The 18,552-nt window shown below is 59.6% G+C and overlaps 1 pseudogene; it reads right to left on the reverse strand.

Annotated features, from left to right (window-relative positions):
* Nucleotides 1-14,444: 14,444 nt before the first annotated feature.
* Nucleotides 14,445-14,623, reverse strand: LOC149861300 (U2 spliceosomal RNA; annotated as a pseudogene).
* Between the last annotated feature and the right edge of the window lie 3,929 nt (nucleotides 14,624-18,552).

Consider the following 18,552-nt stretch of genomic DNA (forward strand, 5'->3'; position numbering starts at 1 on the left):
TCCGCGCAGGGAAGCCCCGCCCCGCCCCCGGCGCGGCCCCGCCCCGCCCGGCCCGGCCCCGCCCCGGCCCGGTCCGCAGCCCCTCGCCGCGGGGCCGGCAGCTCCCGCACCGCACTGCACGCCCGGGGCCCCCGCCTCGTCGCCGGCCCAGCGCCCTGGGCACCCAGCGGTAGTGGGCAGTCCTCATGCAGCGTGGCTGTGAAATGCCTGCTGGGTCCCACCCCAGAGGTGGCTGCATTGCAAGACCCTGCAGGCCCTTGGCACCACTTCGAAGCTCCCAGGCACCATGGAGCATCAGGGTGCAGCCGGAGGCTGCAGGGATGGCCCCAAGGATCCCTGGGCCAGGAGACGCCGGCGCATGTTCGTGCCTAGGAGGGGAGGCCACAGGCTGTAGACAGGGCTTGGCATGGAGACCTCACTGAGCAGCACAGCAGACTACCTGCCAAGCTAACACCTAAATTACAAATGACGTGCCGAAGCTGGTGCACAATTAATAATCACTAAGTTATATTTAAGTCACAACAGTAGCCTATACAGTAAACTAAAAAATGTTGCAGGGAAGCCACTCATATTAAACCAGGCCACAGCCAAATAGCTGCTGCTTGACTTATGTCGACCACGGCTATCACCGCCACTAGAAGTGACAACTGCGCTTTTGCTAACAACCGAGTGGTCTGTGGGCGGCTAGGATTTTATTGAAATCGCCCGGTATCTTTGTTAACCTGTTGTCAGCCCTGGCCGTATTCAAGGGGCTGGTGCTCAGCTGCAGACATGAGGCCAGAGGAAGCCGCAAACCCTGTCCCGGACCGAGCTTGCCCACTTACAACTGGCCTCGCCAGCAAAGTAAAAGAAACCAAACGTGGCAAGAGGGCAGAGGAGCAAAGTACTCTCCCCCAGGATGGTCCTTTTCACAAGGACACAGGCCCCAGCTAACGTGTCTTTCGAGCCCGCAGAAAAGCTGGTTCAGCCTAGTTCAGTCAGACAAACCCACTGCGACAACACCCGGCAGAATATTTCTCTGTGCCACATATAACTGCGGCGAAACAGGGAGAGTTTGGGGAAGACCTCAGCACGTTCAAGGCAAGCTGCTGCCAGCCTGCGTGCTGCCATCCTCTCTCCAGTTGCTGCAGATGAGAATATTGTGCTGTTGTGATAGGCATGGAGGCAGGGGCTTATTCCTGGGATTTGGGGTGCAAATCAATAAAAGCTTTGGTTATAGACCTGCCTTCCACCTCTTTGTCTAACCCGGGTGGTGGCAATACCTGGCCAGCTAAAAGGGAACGGAGGATCATTGGGGAGTGCTGTTGTGGCATGATTCAGTGTGCAGAAAGGATAGTCATTAAGTACCTGCCTCTGAATCTGTGTCTAAGCTTGCAAAAAAGCCCAGCTATGAAAGGCCTGCAGTCTTCTCTCTCTGCAGGCTGAACACTAGCAGGTGTTTAGTTGTGACTTGACCCCCAGGACATAGCCATGAGGTGAGGCCTGTGCCCTGGGGGTCTCTAAGATGCTGGTGGGGCAGAACTGGCCTGCTCCATCCCAGAACTGCTGGCCTGTGCTGGACCCCCCAGGGCAGCTGCAGGGAGGAGGGGAGCAGGCTGCCAGGGGGCCAAGGCGCTGCCAGTGGCTGGCTGGAGGACGCCAGGGGAGCACCCTCCTGGGGCTAGAGGGAAAAATAAACTGAGGGGGTGGAGGCTAGTGGTGGGAGCAGGGAGATGGGCAGGGGTGGGCCCACACTCCCAGGAGCCCTATGCCAAAAACCACGTCAAACCGTGGCTGTCATGGCCTGGCTCCATCTCTCCCGCTGTCCCCAGGACACAGCGGCAGGGGCTGTGCTAAGTCCCCGGCATTGCTAGCCCAGTGCCACAGCTGAGAGGGGCTCTATGATCCGGTCTTTTTGGGACATGTGCATTCGCAGAGCACTGAACATGCCCCTGCCCCAGCCTTGCTCTCGACGGCTCGCAGCCTCCCTGGCTCTGCAGTCCGGTTGCTCCCAGAGCCAACCCCCCTAAGCTGAGCAGAGCAGCCAGACTACAGCGCAGGGGCAGCATGGACCCCCCATGCCCCCAGGAGCTGGCTCTATGCCACCCACTTCTCACCGGGGCGGGAGGATGGGCACCACAGGCCCCAGCCTGGCCATGACAGCAGAACTGGCTTGGAGCCCCATGGCCGGGGCACAGACCCCCATCCCAGCCCTGTGAAGGACCCAATCCTGCCCCATGGGGGTCTGGCCCCAGTGGGTGATGGGCATAAAACGCTGGTGGTGTGTGAGGAGGTGTGTGTGCCACTCACGGGTGCAGGCCAGGATAGCAGCTCTTTGCCCAGCTGGCTGGCTGCTATCGATCCTGCCCGGGTCAATGCCAATTAATCTCCTGCTTCTCCCCAGAGGATGCTGCTGCCAGGCGGTCGAAGCTGGCGTCTGCTCTTTCCTCCCAGCACCGGAGGGGGTGGGCAGAGCTGGGGTGAGAGTCCCCATGTACACACAGGCTGGAGCAACGCGGGCAGGAAGGGGCCAGGCGCAATGGAGGGACAGGAGCCAGGACAGCGCGGCTGGGGTGGACAAGGGGTGGATATGATGGGGAGGTGGGTTTGGGGGGAGGGGTTGTAAAGGGCATGAGGGGGTTTATGTGGATAGAGGGGGATGGGCGTCTGGGCCGGGCCCTGCTCCCCAGTTCAATGGACATCAAATAGTCCCTGCTCCCCAGTTCACACTGCGTGGGTCAGAGCAATGGGTCCATTGGGCCTGCTGCCTCCCCCCACCCGGCTGAGCCTGACAGTTTGCCCAGCCCGGTGCCCCCGGTCTCGCCCACTGCTCCCCTGCCTGGTGCAGAGCACAGCCCCGGGGCTGAGCGTGGCAATCCCTGCCCTTAGCCTCCAGGACCCAGAGCGAAGAGTGGTGGGTGTGGGTGCACGGTCACGGCCCTTTGCCCTGCGGTAACACTACAGTGGGGGGCTGTGCCATGGCATAACCTCACCCCCACCAAATGGGGACCACGATCCACTGAGCTCCAGGGCCTGAAGCAGCTGGGCACTACCAGGAGGGACCCAGGACATCATGACAGACGCTGACTCCCCACCACCCCGTGCTGCCTCCTGGCAGTGTCCACAGTGGAGGGGAAACGCCTGGCCCAGCCCCACTGGACCCTGGAGCCGTCCAGCCCTGTCCTGGCAACTCGCAGGCAGTGGCGGTGTAGAAATTAATTAGCAAGACCATAGATAATATTGTAGAAATTAACTACAAAGCAGACTCAGCAGTTCAAGGACACAGCTTGATAAGTCTCTGGGATGACCAAATCCTAGTCGCCTTGAAGTCTGAAGCAATCAAGGATGTAGCCCCCTCCCTATTAGCCAGCATTCCCAAACAAACATGTAGCCACAAAAACCAGTTTGAACCAATTAGGAGTCTCTCAAACTGGCCTGATACCTTGTTTTTTGTCACAGTGGAAAATTCCCACTTGCACGCGCATCTTGACTGTAAACTATAAATTGCCTCTAACAGTTTTATTCGGGGCCTCTGAGCTTGCTCAGGGTGCCCAGCATGCTGAATAAAGTTTGAGACTGACAGCGACTCTGTGTCTTTGGAAGGGGTCATGGACTCTGCGACAGAGGCAAGGTGGTCCAGTGGTTAGGGTGCCAGGCCAGGGTTTTGTTCTTTGCTTTGCCACCCCACTACCCGCATGGCCTTGGGTGGGTTTCCCTGGGCTCTGGGCCTGGGGAAGGGTGTGTGTTGAGTGGGGTAAGAGTGCTGCCCTGTGTTCCTGCTAATAGGGTCGTCGATGGCAGAGACCCTGTCACAGCCATGGAGAAAACCCGCTGGTGTGTTAACAGCCCAGCGAGGTGCTTGGACTCCCACGCTGACTTGCTGTGCGTCAGTGGGGCAGCCTTCAGGCCCTGGGCACAGCCAGTGCCTCCTGCTCCCGCGCCAGCCCATGCAGATCCAGCAGTTCCTTCAGGCCCCCCAGACCACTGGCTTCCTTGTTGTCCCAGCCATTTGGGCCCCGGGGTCTTGAACCCAGATGTGCCAGGTAACGGCCCCCGGGGCTGGGGCATCAGCTGTGCTCAGGTCTGCCCCTGTAGCACTGGTGCTGGGGGTGCACTAGGAAAAGGGAACAGCCTACTACTGCTGCCAGCACATCCAACTCCTTTGGCTCCCAGGCTCAGCACCGGTTGACGGGGGCTTTTGTGAGTAAGTGCAGGACTCGCACTGGCCAGGGCTGGGGCCAGGGCTGGGGCCAGGGCTTGCAGTCCTGCGTACCCGCTGGGGTACTACCCATGCCCCCCTCCCACCCCCCAGCCCTGCTTCATCAGGTCCCCTTTTGGGACCTGGCCATGCCAAAGAGGCAGCTGCTACATATCAGCCCAGGCCTGCATTAGTATGGCAGGTGCGGGCCACCACCCCGCTGCTCGTGGCCAGGTCCCAGGGCAGAGCCCTCTGTTCCAGGGGCTACCACTGGGTGGTGCTGTGACCCAGTGGCAGCCACATGGTCACCAGTCTCCCCCCAGGCTGGGGGCCACGGGCTCCCCGAGATGTGGCTGGAGAAGCAGGAGGTCTCGCAGTGCCTCCACCTCGCTGTGGGCTTCCTCCACCATCCTAGGTGTGTTGCTGCCATGTTACACACATGTCACAGCACCCTCGCCTGCTGTTTCCCTGCATGGCGTAGATGCCATCATGAGTTGCAGGGGGGCAGGGCTAAAGCCCTTCCATTCATTTACATCTTTGCAAATAGCTACAGATGAGATCAAGGTTTGGCTTGGCCCCCTGTACTCAAACACCCATGGGTGCTGTGGGCTGTGTCTGAGCAGTGTGTGTGGGGGAGTCCTCTCTGCCAAGCACCCCAGCCTGTGATGCAGCTTGCTCTGGTGTGAGACAGCCCCTGCTGCACTGCCACGCAGAATAGGGGCTGCTCGCCAAGCAATGAAATGCAGCTGCTTCTGGGGTGGGATGCTGTGGCTGCCCACAAGCTGTTCAGCAGCACCGCATCACGATCACCCGCCTTGGGCTGAAATACAGCCCTCTGTATAAGCAGGGCCTGAGGGAAGAGTTGAAGGCTTGGGGACCTATCAGCCTCCTGAACTTCAACTATAAGCTGCTGGCCAAAGTCCATCCTAGGTACCGTCATCCATGAGGACCAGTCGTGCGGGGTGTTGGGGTGTCAGTTCCATGGGGCCTGCTGCAATTGAGGGACGTGTGCCAGCTGGAACAGGAAAAAGGGCAGAAAGTCGCTGTACTGAACTTGGACCTGGAGAAAGCCTATGACAGAGGATTGCACAGGTTCCTCTTTGAGATGCTGAAGCAGATGGGAGTCCCCCGACCTGTATCAGCTGGATAAGGAACCTCCTGATGTACAGGACACAAACCTCGTGGTGGTAGATGGTATTTCATAGATTTCATAGACATCAGGGCTGGAAGGGACCTCGGGAGATCATCGAGTCCAGCCCCCTGCCCAAAGGGCAGGAAGTCAGCTGGGGTCATAGGATCCCAGCAAGATAAGCATCCAATTTACTCTTGAAGGTGTTCAATGCAGGTGCTTGAACCACCTCCACTGGCAGGCTGTTCCAGACCTTGGGGGCTCGGACAGTAAAGAAATTCTTCCTTATGTCCAGCCTGAAACGGTCTTGCAGGAGTTTGTGACCGTTCGACCTCGTCATCCCTTGGGGCGCTCTGGTGAACAGACGTTCCCCCAGATCCTGGTGGTCACCCCTGATAAACTTACAGGTGGCCATCAGATCACCCCTGAGCCTGCGCTTTTCCAGGCTAAAGAGTCCCATGGCTCTCAGCCTGTCATCGTAAGATCTGTTTTCCTGACCTCTGATCATGCGTGTGGCTCTTCTCGGCACTCTCTCAAGCTTCTCCACATCCTTTTTGAATCGTGGTGCCCAAAACTGGACGCAGTACTCCAGCTGCGGCCTCACCAAGGCCGAGTACAAGGGGAGAATGACGTCCCGGGGTTTGCTCGAGAAGCATCTATGGATGCAAGCCAGCGTTTTGATCGCTTTATTAGCCGCAACATCGCATTGCAGGCTCATGTTCATCTTGTGGTCAATGATGACCCCCAAGTCTCTTTCTTCTGTAGTGCTATCCAACGTAGCACTCTACATCAAGGAGGAATATACTTCCTCGTCAATTAGCAAGGGGGTAGAGGGGGGGCAGTCTGAGGTGCTCTGGGTTAGAGTAAAAGGCAGTCCAGGGGATAGAGACTTAACGGTGGGAGTCTACTATAGACCTCCCAACCAGGGAGAAGAGCTCGACCAGGAATTCTTAGGTCAGCTCACAGAGGCAGTGAGGGCTAAGGATGTGGTCATCATGGGGGACCTGAACTTCCCAGACATCTGCTGGGAAGAGCAGTCAGCCAAGTCTGACCGCTCACGTCAGTTCTTAGCCAGAGTGCAGGACCTCCATCTAACCCAGGAGGTGCACAGCCCCACCGGGGGGGACGCCTTGTTGGACCTGGTGCTGGCCACGGGTGACGACCTGGTGAGGGGGCTGCGGGTGATGATCATCGCTTGCTGGAATTCACCATCCAGCGTAAGGTGGCAAAGGGCTGCAGCAAGGCAACAGCCCTAGACTTTAGGAGGGCTGACTTCAACAAGCTAAGGAGGATCGTTGGGGAAGCGCTGAGGACCCAGAGGGGAAGGGAGCCAGATGTCCAAGGTGAGTGGTTGCTCCTTAAGGAGACGATCCTCCATGCCCAAAGGGAGGTAATCCCAACAAGGGTCAAAGGGAGCAGGAGGGCACATAAACCCCCATGGCTCACTAGGAGCATCCAGGAATGTCTCCTTGCTAAAAGGGAGGCATACACCCAATGGAGGGATGGGCTCATCACCAAGAAGGACTATGTTACAGTCGCCCGAGGATGTAGGGGGGCAAGGCAGAGATGGAGATAGGACTAGCTTCCCGGATTAAGGACAATAAGAAGTCCTTCTTCAAATACATAGGGGGTAAAAAGAGGGTCCCGGGTAATGTGGGGCCCCTGCAGGACACGATGGGCAACTTAGTCGTCATGCCAGATGACAAAGCTAACATATTTAACGATTTCTTTGCCTCTGTCTTCCTAAGTAGGGACCAGTTTAGCCACCTCCCTGCTGGGCCCCCCTCGGGCCCCGGGAGAGACACGCCTGGGCCAGGGGTTAGCGAGGAGTTAGTTAGGGTACTTCTGGAGAGGCTGGACGTGTTCAAGTCCGCTGGTCCGGACGATCTTCACCCTAGGGTTCTACAGGAACTGGCCGAGGTCATTGCGGGACCCCTGGCGCGGCTCTATGAGCACTCGTGGTGCTCTGGTGAGGTGCCGGAGGACTGGAGGAGGGCCAGTGTGGTCCCTATCTTCAAAAAGGGAAAAAAAGAGGACCCGGGAAATTACAGGCCAGTTAGTCTTACCTCAATCCCGGGTAAGCTCTTTGAAAAAATTCTCCTGGCACACATCCAGGAGGGCCTTGCGGGGGAATGCGTGCTCAGGGGCAACCAACATGGGTTCATCAGTGGCAGGTCTTGTCAGACCAACCTGGTGGCCTTTTACGATCAGGTCACCAAATCATTAGGCGCAGGGGTTGCTGTGGTTGTAGTCTTTCTGGACTTCCGGAAGGCTTTCGACACTGTCTCTCACCCTGTCCTCATCAAAAAGCTGGGAGACTGTGGTGTCGATGCCCACACGGTCAAATGGGTCGCTAACTGGTTGGAGGGCCGCACCCAGAGGGTGGTAGTGGATGGGTTCTTCTCGACCTGGAGGGACGTGGGCAGTGGGGTTCCGCAGGGCTCAGTCCTCGGGCCCGCACTGTTCAACATCTTCATCAGTGACTTGGATGAGGGGGTAGAAAGCACCCTGTTCAAGTTTGCTGATGACACTAAGATGTGGGGGGATGTGGGTGCACTAGAAGGGTGCAATAGGCTACAAGCTGACCTTGACAGGTTGCAACGGTGGGCGGATGAGAATAGGATGGGGTTTAACACTGATAAGTGCAAGGTGTTGCACATGGGGAGGAAGAACCGGCACCACACTTACAGGTTGGGGAACTCCCCTCTTGCCAGCACGGAGACGGAAAAGGATCTTGGAGTCGTCATTGACTCCACGATGAACATGGGCCGGCAGTGTGGGGAGGCAGTCAAGAAGGCCAACCATACCCTGTCATGCATCCACAGATGCATCTCGAGCAGGTCCAGGGAGGTGATCCTCCCCCTCTATGCGGCACTGGTCAGGCCGCAGCTGGAGTACTGCGTCCAGTTCTGGGCGCCACACTTCAAGAGGGACGTGGACGATATGGAAAGAGTCCAGAGGAGGGCCACTCGTATGATCAGGGGTCAGCAGGGCAGGCCTTATGAGGAGAGGCTACGGGACCTGAACCTGTTTAGCCTCCACAAGAGAAGGTTAAGGGGGGACCTTGTGGCCTGCTACAAACTGGTCAGGGGGGATCAGCAGGTATTGGGGGAGTCCCTGTTCCCCCGTGCGCTGCCAGGAGTGACCAGGAATAAAGGTCACAAGCTGGCGGAGGTAGGTTTAGATTAGATATTAGGAGGCGCTACTTCACAGTCAGGGCGGCTAGGGCCTGGAACCGGCTTCCAGGGGAAGTCCTGGGGATTTTTAAAAGGAAGTTAGATGAGCACCTTGCCGGGGTCATTTGACCCCGGTGCTCTTTCCTGCCAAGGCAGGGGGTCGGACTAGATGATCTACCTAGGTCCCTTCCGACTCTAGCTACTATGAAACTATGAAACTATGAGCCTATAAGGGTGCTGCAGGTTTTTCCTCCCAAGGTGGAGAACCTTGCATTTTTCGGTGTTAAACACCATCAGGTCCTTGTCTGCCCATTTGCTGAGCTTGTCCAGGTCAGCCTGGATCACCCGCCTATCTTCTGGCGTGGATGCTTTGCCCCAAAGTTTGGTGTCATCGGCAAACTTGGCCAGTCCACTCCTGACTCCAATGCCCACATCGTTAATGAAGATGTTGAACAGTATGGGTCCCAGGACAGAGCCTTGGGGGACCCCACTGGTCACAGGGCACCATGATGAGTGACTGCCATCAATCACAACCCTCTGGGTCCGACCACGAAGCCAATTTCCCAGCCAGCGGATTGTGGTGGAGCCAAGGCCACAACTGGCCAGTTTGGCCAAGAGGTGATCATGGGATACCAGAACAAAAGCTTTTTTGAAGTCAAGATACATGACATCAATCTCTTCTCCCTCATCCAGGTGATAGGTCACCTGGTCATAGAAGGAAATGAGATTGATCAAACAAGACCTACCCGCAACAAACCCATGCTGGCTATCCCTTAGGATGTTAGCCTGGGCCAGTCCATCAAGGATGGCCTCCTTAATAAACTTTTCTAAGATTTTCCCCAGGATAGAAGTCAGGCTAATGGGCCTGTAGTTAGCCGGATCCACTCTCCTCCCTTTCTTGAAGATCGACACCACATTGGCCTTCTTCCAGTCTTCAGGCACTACACCAGAGTGCCAGGAGTTTTCAAAGATCCATGCCAGGGGCTGGGCTATGATGCTCGCCAGCTCCTTGAGTACCCTGGGGTGCAGGTTGTCAGGGCCGGCTGACTTGAAGGTGTCCAGCTTCTCAAGGTGTTCCTTCACGAGGTCAGCATTTATGGAGGGTAGGGGATCCCCCTCACACAGATTTCCCTGTCCCATAGCAGGCATGGGCGTCCCATGGGACTGATGAAAGACTGACGCAAAGTACCTATTTAATAGGTTGGCTTTTTCCTGGGCGTCAGTTGTCAGTTGCCCCATCTGGTTTAGCAGGGGTCCAACGTTGCCCTTGCTTTTCCTCCGGCTCCCCACATATCTGAAAAAGGACTTTTTGTTGTCCTTGATGCCTGAAGCTAGTTGGAGTTCAGTTGCAGCCTTGGCTTTCCTGGTTTGGTCCCTGCAGGACCGGACCAGCGCGGAGTAATCCTCCTTGGAGGTGAATCCCATCCTCCATCCTTTGTAGGCTTTCCTTTTTAGCCACAGTAAGTCCGCTAGGTCTCTGGAGAGCCAGGGGGGCTGCTGTGCCTTCTTGCTGCCTTTCCTCCGTGTTGGAATAGATTTAGCTTGTGCACTGAGGATCGCTTCCTTGAGAAGCAACCACTCTTCTTGAACTCCCATCTCCCTGGGGTCACGGTCCCTGAGGGCCTGACCGACTAGCCTCTTGAGCTTGTCAAAGTCGGCTTTTCGGAAGTCGAGGACTTCTGTGTTGCTGCCTGACTTGCCAGCTTTACAGCGGATGGTGAAGGTGATCAGCTCGTGGTCGCTGTCACCCAGCTTCCCATCAATCACTAGGTCGCCGATTAGGTCGTCCCCCGTAGCCAGTACCAGGTCGAGCAGCGCTTTGCCTCTCATTGGCCCATAGACTTCTTGAGTCAGGTAGAGGTCATCCACGCACGAGAGAAAGCTTGGCGACCGCTCGGATTTTGCTGAGTGATCTTCCCAGGAGATGTCCGGGGAATTGAAGTCACCCATGACAACCAAGGTCCTGGAGCAAGCGGCTTCAGTCAGTTCCCGGGCGAACTCCTGGTCAAGCTCAGGACTTCGAGTGGGAGGTCTGTAGTAGACTCCCACTGTTGTGTCCCCTGTGCCGAATTCCCTACGAATTTTTACCCAGAGGGTCTCTAGCTGTCCATGCCGGTCGCCAACATCAGCTTGCAGGGACATGTAGCTTTCCTTCACATAGAGAGCTACACCCCCGCCCCTTCTGTCAACACGATCCCTCCTGTACAGGGTATAGCCCTCTATCCCCGTGGTCCAGTCATGGGTGGAGTCCCACCAGGTCTCCGTTATCCCAATGACATCATATTTCTTTGCACTGAGCAGGAGGACGAGCTCGTCCTGCTTGTTGCCCAGGCTCCTGGCATTAGTGTACAGGCAGGCAAGTGTGCCCTTGGGGGCTCTTGCCTTGCCCACAGATTGTGCCAGGGCTGGGGCAGGGATGGGCTCCCTTAAGTGCCCCCTTAAGTGCCTTGGTCCGCTGGCTTTGCAAGGGCCGTTCAGCAGGCCAGCAGGGGCAGTGGTCCCCCCATGCCCCAGCGGGCTTAGTTTAAAGCCCGGTGGAGCAGGTCAGCCAGCCTGGCTGAGAAGAGCCTCCTCGCCAGGGGAGAGAGGTGGAGGCCATCTCTTCCCAGCAGCTCGCTGCCTCTCTCGCCAAAGAGCGGGCTGTGGTCATGGAAGCCAAAGCCTTCCCGATGACACCAGCGCCGCAGTCTTTGGTTCACTGCGTGGATCCTCCTCTCCCCCTCAGCCCATAGCCCAAGACTGGGAGGATGGACGAAAACACCACCTGAGCTCCCAGACCCCTAAGCCCCGCTCCCAACTCCCTGTAGCGCCTCATGACCTGGCTGGGGGTGCTCCGAGCCGTGTCATTGGTGCCCACGTGAATAAGGAGCATGGGGTGGTCTGTGGGCCGGAGGAGCTGCAGGATCCTCTCCGCAATGTCTCGGATGCGGGCCCCCGGGAAGCAGCAGACTTCCCGGACTAAGGGGTTGGGGCAGCAGATTGCCCCCTCAGTGCCTCGCAGGATGGAGTCTCCGACAACAAACACCTTTCGCTTTGTCTTGGGGAGAGCGGGGCCAGTAGCTGCGGTCGAGCCTGGGTTGCCTGCGGGAGCCGGCAACTGAGCAGGCTCTGCCGGGGCTGCAAGAGGTGCGAACCTGTTGCTAAGCTCCGGCGGGGCAGGGGCCTTGGTGCAGCGGGCCTTGGGGCCCTTGACCACCTTGGTCCATGCCCCTGACTGGGCAGAGCGGGAGGTCCCAGAGTCCTCCTTGGTCCTGGAGGGAGACGGTGCTCTCCCCTGTGGCTCCCGGGGGAGAAGGGCCTGGCAGTAGGAGGCTATCTTCTGCTCACAGTCCCTGATGGCACGCAGTCTCTGGACTGTGGCCTGGAGCTCCTCCAGCTGGCGCGCCAGAGACCCCAGTAGGGAGCAGACCCCGCAAGGGGAGGGGGCCATGCTCCCGGGCCCCAGAGCCTGAAAAAGGGACAGGCAGCCCCTGCAGCCAAGAGCCAGGGGCCCCGTCTGCGTGGAGCCCGGGACCGTGGGCTTCGTCTGGGCGGCCGTCTCTGAGGTGCCCAGTGGAGGGGCCGCAGAGGCTGAGGGATCCTCGGGGTGTGGTGTGTGCCCATCCGTGTCATGCCTCTGGTAGGCTGGCTACTGGTATTAAAATGGCCTTGAGCGAACTCCAGTCCTACTACCAGAGATTGGTAGCAGAGGCCAGTGAGGACATGGCCAGCTCCACCTGGCAAAGGGACACATAGCACAAGACCTTCAAGGCCCCCTGCACCTCCCCAAGGAGGCATGGAGAGTGACAGTGCAGAGGACGACAAGGCAACCAGACCTGGGGACAGCGACAAGGACGGCAGCAACAGATTCTCCAGGGAGAGAAACCGCGACCGTGAATGAACTGAAACTTTAAACCCCATAACTGAGATGGGGACTAAGGGACAGAGATTGGGGTAGGGAGGCCTGTGGGCAGGTGAATCTGCAGGTGTATGCAGTGTAACGGGTTTAAAGGTTTTGCTTTGCGAGTTAGGAAAGGTTGCTAGAAGGTGTATATCTACAACTCCTATATATAGAGATATATTTTTACCAAAAAAAAAAAAATGCAGCTGCCTCTGGGGTGCCACAGGGCTGGAGGGGGGCAGCAGCACAGCCTGTGTTCCCGTGCCAGAGTGAGGGCAGGTGCCGGGAGATGCTGCCAGGCTCCATCTTCCTTCTCCTCCATTCCTGGCAGCGCGGTGCCCCCTGGTGACAAGAGGGGGTGATGAATGCCCACAGCCGGTGCCCCCAGCACCACTGCAAGGTGCAGAGGCCCTGGGCCCTGGTTAAACCCTGACACCGGTGGGGAAAGGATCCCCAAGCACCATGCAGCACAGCCCGGCCCCAGGTGTCATGGGAGAGGGGGCCTGGCCGATGGAAGGCCTGAGGCAGAGCCCGTGAGTCCCCCAGCAGTGCTCACTGTGTGCTGGCTCCAGCTCCGACACGCTCCCCTATCCACCCGGGCTCTGCCTTCAGGCCCTGCAGAGGCTGCTGTACAGTGACGGTAGCCACGCGGCGTGGTGCCATTTGGGGCGAGCCTTCCTCCGCTGCCTCCGAGGGCTCCGCTACGACCGGCAGCTCTTCTGGCTGCGCGGCCCGGCGCTTGCGCAGCTGTCCGGGGAGCTGCCGGTCTTTTACCGTGACCTCCTCAAGGCCTGGGGGCTGGTCTCCGCCTCCAGGTCTCCATCGAGGCTGGCCGAGGACGGCAACCTGCTCGCCGAGCTGCTCTTTTTCAACCCACTGCTGGCGGTCTTGGTGGGGGGTTTGCTCGAGGTCTCCCTGAGGATGGCCCGGGTGGGCATCACCCGGATCGGAGACCTCCTGGACTACGCTGAGCAGGGATGGCTGAGCCCTGTGACGCTGGCCCGGCGCACGGGCTCGGCCATAGACCGTGCAACTTGCTCGCGCCTAGTCCGGGAGGTGAAAGCTGTGCTGCCTGCAGCCGCCCTTGCCTACGTCGACCGGATCCTGCGAGAGGGTGGTCCCCGCCCCTCCGAGTCCCCCCCGCTGGTGGAGTTGCTGATCGGACCCACCTCGCGGCGGGCCCCGGGGCGCTCCCCAGCACACCGTCTGTCTAAACCGGGGGACACCAGACCGGTCCGCTTCTCCACGGTCCATCGACGCCAGCTCTACACACTCGTCCGCCGCACGATCCACCACACCGCCCTCGCGGCCCGCCAGGACACCGTCTGGCAGGACTACTTCGGCCAGGCGCCGGTGGCAGAGCCTGTACTCGGACCGAGAGCCACCGAGGACCTGGGCTGGCGGCTCCTTCACGGGGCCGTTGCGGCGGGCATGTGGAAGGCGCACTTCCTGTTGGTCTCCGACCAGTGCCCCTTCTGTCCCGAGAGGGAGACGCTGGCGCACCTCGTCGTCGAGTGCGCCAGGTGCAGCCCCTGCACCTCCTCCTCCAGAACTTGCTCCTCAGGTTCTGGCTGCGCTACTCCCCGCACCTTTTGGTTTATGCACACCCCACCCGTCGCCCAACCAAGGCCCGGGACCTCCTGGTCAGCCTCCTCCTGGCGCTGGCCAGGCTTGTCATCTGGTGGTCCAGGCAGGAGGCTCCGGCCGGGAAGGCTCCCAGTGCCCTCGGGGCCTTTTTCCTCGGTGTCCTTCGCGCGCGTCTCCGGGCGGAGCACCGCTGGGCAGTAGCCGCCGGCGAGCTCCCTCAGTTCGCGAGCCGGTGGGCGCTGTCCGGGGTGCTCTGCTCGGTGTCCCCCGGGGAGCACTCGTTTTGTCCCTGTGACCCGCACGAGCACACCCTGTTTTCTCTTCATTGTCCCCCGTAAATTATTGGTGTTTTTAAGGCGCTGGTCACCCTTCCCAGTGGCGGCCCTGTGGCGGTTTTAGGCTTTTAGCTGGTTTTATTACTTTTATGCTTTTAGGACTTTTACGCTTTTAGCCTTTTAGCCGCCACAAAGACTTTTTTTTTTTTTTTTTTCCTGCTTTTTTTGCACCGGTCCTGGAAGCACTGCAATACCAGGTCAATGCATGGAGTGGAGGGAGCATGCTCCGGTTCCACCACCCAATACCAAAAAGAATCTGCTCAATATAGACCTCCTATGGAGGACATATCACCCAGAGTGGGCAAATGCAAAGACCACTGAGCGCCGGACGCCATGGATTGACCCTTCCTGAACTGTTTTTAGTTGGTGTCTTCAGTGCTGGTCATCTGCTGTGGCTCAACATTGACGGCCAGCGGAGCTCACCCCCTCAGGGGTGTCTTGACTTTTGGTCCCCGTCCACACCCCATCGGGGGCGCGGACGCCACGTACACCATCGGCCACCCTCCGCAGGCGGTCCCAAGGGACTGGCAGTTACACCACGCAACTTCGAGGACATCAAATAGTCCCCTACCCACCCGGGCCTTTGTGCAATGCAAGACCTGCTCTGGGCTGCTCAGCCCGGGTCACCGCCGCCCACGTCCCCTGGCTTTGGGCACCCACCCTGCAGCTGCAGGACCCCAAAGGCAGGCAGCACCGGCTGAGGATTCACGGGTGCTTTAAAGGAGCCCTGCCCCATTCCCTGCTGTCCTGCCACTCCCCAGCCAGGCTGCAGGGGACGCGTTTCCACTTTGATTGTTAACAGTTTGAGGGGTCAGATGTTCCCATTGGCACTGCCCCACCCGGCTGGAGAAGGGCTGGTGGGGTAGGGAACAACCTCATCAACATGCACACACACATATATGCACACATGTACGTGCATATGCATACACACACAAGCACACAGGTACACACACATATCCACACATGTATGCACACACACATATCCACAAGTGTACACACAGACATGCATACATATGCCCTATGCTTGCCCGCTCATGTGTGCTCACGTGCTAGGCCTGGTTGGACGTGCCTGCGTGGGGGCAGGATTCTTCCCGCTGTTGCGCACAGGCCCCCCCATGCTCGGCGCTGCGCAAACACGGTGCGAATCCGGTCCTGCCACAGCCCTGCACCGGGCACCGGGGAGAAGGCTGCATGGTTTGGGGCTGGCATCACAGCACCCAGCAGCCTCTCAAGGCTACCTGTGGCTCTGTGCCCCGGACAGTGCCATGACGTAGCTCCCAGTCCCTGGTGCCTGGAGGAAGCCCCCACTCTGCCCTGCGCCGGCCCAGATGCGAAAGCCGGCAGGGTCCACCCACGGGGACCCGGCACATTCCTGCAGCCCACGCAGCCACAGCGGGGCCGGGGCAGGGAGTGCGCTGCCCACGGCCAGCACTGGGTTCTGGGGCAGCACCCGCACGTGCAAGCACACGGATTAGCATACGCACCTACACGCACCAATTCTCACACGTATTATGCCCACAGATCCACCTGCACAGTCAGGTTTACACAGGCTGGCTGGTCTGCACAGGGATTTACACATGTACCCATGTACACACAATCACACAGGCTGGCAGGTGTGCTCACTGGTTCACACAGATACATGCACACAGTCACATGGGCTGGCAGATGTGCCCACGGATTCACACACAGTCACAGTCTGGCAGGCGTACGCATGCATGTACACACAGTCACATGGGCTGACAGATGTCTACACAGATTCACACACATACACAGTCACACAGGCTGGCAGTTATGTACACTGATTCACACACGCACACACACACACACACACACAGTACCACATAGGCTATCAGGCATACACACGTCACACACATGTATGTACACAGTCATACAAGCTGGCAGGCATGCAGTTTCATACACACAGACTCTCACATGTATACAGCCACCAATCCATGTGCACATAGTTGCTCACACACACAAGCACACCAATTCTCACACAAGTGGATTCTCCCCCACACACGGTCACACGCTGTGACACACACACACAGGCTGGCAGGCACGTGCACTCAGTCACGCTCCCGTGCACACCAATTCACATGCACAGACATGCTTGCACAACCCCCCCCAGCTGAGCCCCACTCCCCCAGCTCCACAAAATCTCTGCCAACCTCACACAAGATCAGGGGGAGGGAGGCTGGCAGGGCAGGAAGCCCCTGGTAAGGCCGGGGCTCAGGACCCTTCTCTGGGGCACAGCAGGGAGCCTGGCCCCCGTCCGCCTTCCAGCCCAGGCAGGGAAATGGTGACGTGGCCCGGAGCTGCCCGTCAGGGCACCTGCACCCAGAGCTGACTGGCAGCACCAGGCCACAGGGCTCTCGGTGGGGCCAAGCCAGGGTTGTGGGGCTGTGGGGATGCGTTGAGGCCCAAACGGATCCAGCCGCTCCCTGGTGGCTGCTGGGATGGGGGTCAGGCCTAGAGCACCCTGGGGCTGAGCTGCCTGTGCGGGGAGAGCCCCAAAGCCCCTGAGAGCAACAGGGTAAACTGAGGTAGGGAGAGGAGATGCCACCTTGACGGCTCGTAGCCAGCCGATGGGAGCAGAGGAACCAGTGACAGGCTGTGGGCCCCGGGAGCCAGGATGCCTGGGTCCCCCGCCAGGATCAGGCAGGGAAGTGGCACGGACGGGTCAGCACCGGGGCTGGGAGCCAGGACTCCCAGGTCCTGTTTCGTGCTCTGGCAAGGAAGTGGGACGGAGCAGGTGGAGCCGGATCCCGGGGCCCATTTCCAACCCTGGAAAGCTGGGGGTGTTGTGAGCCAGGACTCCTGGGATCCTTCCCCCGCTGCGTGACCTCGGGCCAGTCCCGCCCCTGCCCACCAGGCCACGAGCTCTGCCACGGCCCCAGCTCCACGGGAGCTCGGGCAGCAGCGTCATCTGTTTGCTCAGCTTGGACGGGGGGGGCGTCCGGTAAAGCGCAGCCGTGACCCCTTCTCTCCCCTGCCCCTCGGCATCACCGCGCTGGGGCTCGGGCCAGCTGCAGCTGCACTTGGGGCCCTGCACAGCCCGTCCTGCCTGCCCCGCACCCCCAGACGGGGGGCAAGCCTGTCCTTCTCCCTCTCCTTGGTCTAGCAGCCCCAGGGGAAGTGGGGAGAGGAAACTGCTGTGGGGCAGAGACAGGCCCTGGATGCCTGGGGTCCATGGTGTGGGGTGGGGGAGCACAGATCCCAGGGCTGTGCCCATGTGTCCCTCACCCCTCCCTGCCTATCCACTGAACGCTGCCCCCTGCCCCCCTCTCCATCTCTTTGTGGCCCCCCTCCCCCCACCCTCAATCTTCTGGCAAGCATGGGCCATTTTTGCAGCAACAGTGTCTCCCTTCCCAGCCCAGCTCAGCGTCCTGACTCCTCCGCTTGATGCCCCCCAACTGGAGCCCGGCGTCCTGTGGTCTTGCTGTGGGCAGGCATGCTCCCCCACCAGTGGGGTTGGGGTACCCAGGGACCAAGATTGAGAGCCCCCAGCCACCTCTGGAGCCCTGCTGGGGTCTTCAAGCTGCCCCCTACAATCAGACCCTCCAGCCTGGGGCAGCTCCTGTGGATGGGGGGGAATGGGGTTGTGCCTACCCCTGTGGGTCCTGGGGGGTGGTGGCACTGGGCCCTGTCAGGGTTGGGGCCAGAGCCAGACCTGGGGCTGGTTGGATCCTGCTCAGCCCCAGCCCCAGCCCCAGCCCCAGGCCTGGCTCTCCATCTTGCCCAAAGACCAGACACAGCTGCATCCACGGAGCAGGAGGGGAGTGGGACCAAACCTGGCGGGGGGAGGAGGGGGGAGGCATGCCCACATGTCCAGAGCCCTATGACGCTGAGCCCCACAGTGGTGCCGCCTCCCCCCACGATGCTCACAATGCTGCTGAGGCCACCACCCATCTCCCCAGCTCAGCCTCCGTCGTGTGCCACGCACCGATACCCGTGGCACAGGCAGAGGCAGCCGCTGTACCAGGCACATCCCTCGCTTTGTGGCACGGCTGCCAAAGGGACAGGCAAGCGCGTGCGCCCGTGGCTCCGCTCCCATGGCAGACACACGGGGTGGGGGTGGGAGGGGCAGGCCTGCATGTCCCTACCCTGAGGCCCCCGTTGACCCGGGGCTCGGGGCACACCCCACTGCAGGCCTTTGCAGGAGGATGGTGGCTGTGGGGCCACAAATGCCCTAAAGTGCCGAAAGGTGCAGAGGCTCGGTCTGACCTGTGGAAGGGGCCCAGGCACCGGGTGTCCAAATCCCCATGGTT

The sequence above is a fragment of the Crocodylus siamensis genome, chromosome 6, assembly GCF_052110815.1.
Source record: "Crocodylus siamensis isolate JL-2025a chromosome 6, ASM5211081v1, whole genome shotgun sequence".
NCBI lineage: Eukaryota > Metazoa > Chordata > Crocodylia > Crocodylidae > Crocodylus > Crocodylus siamensis.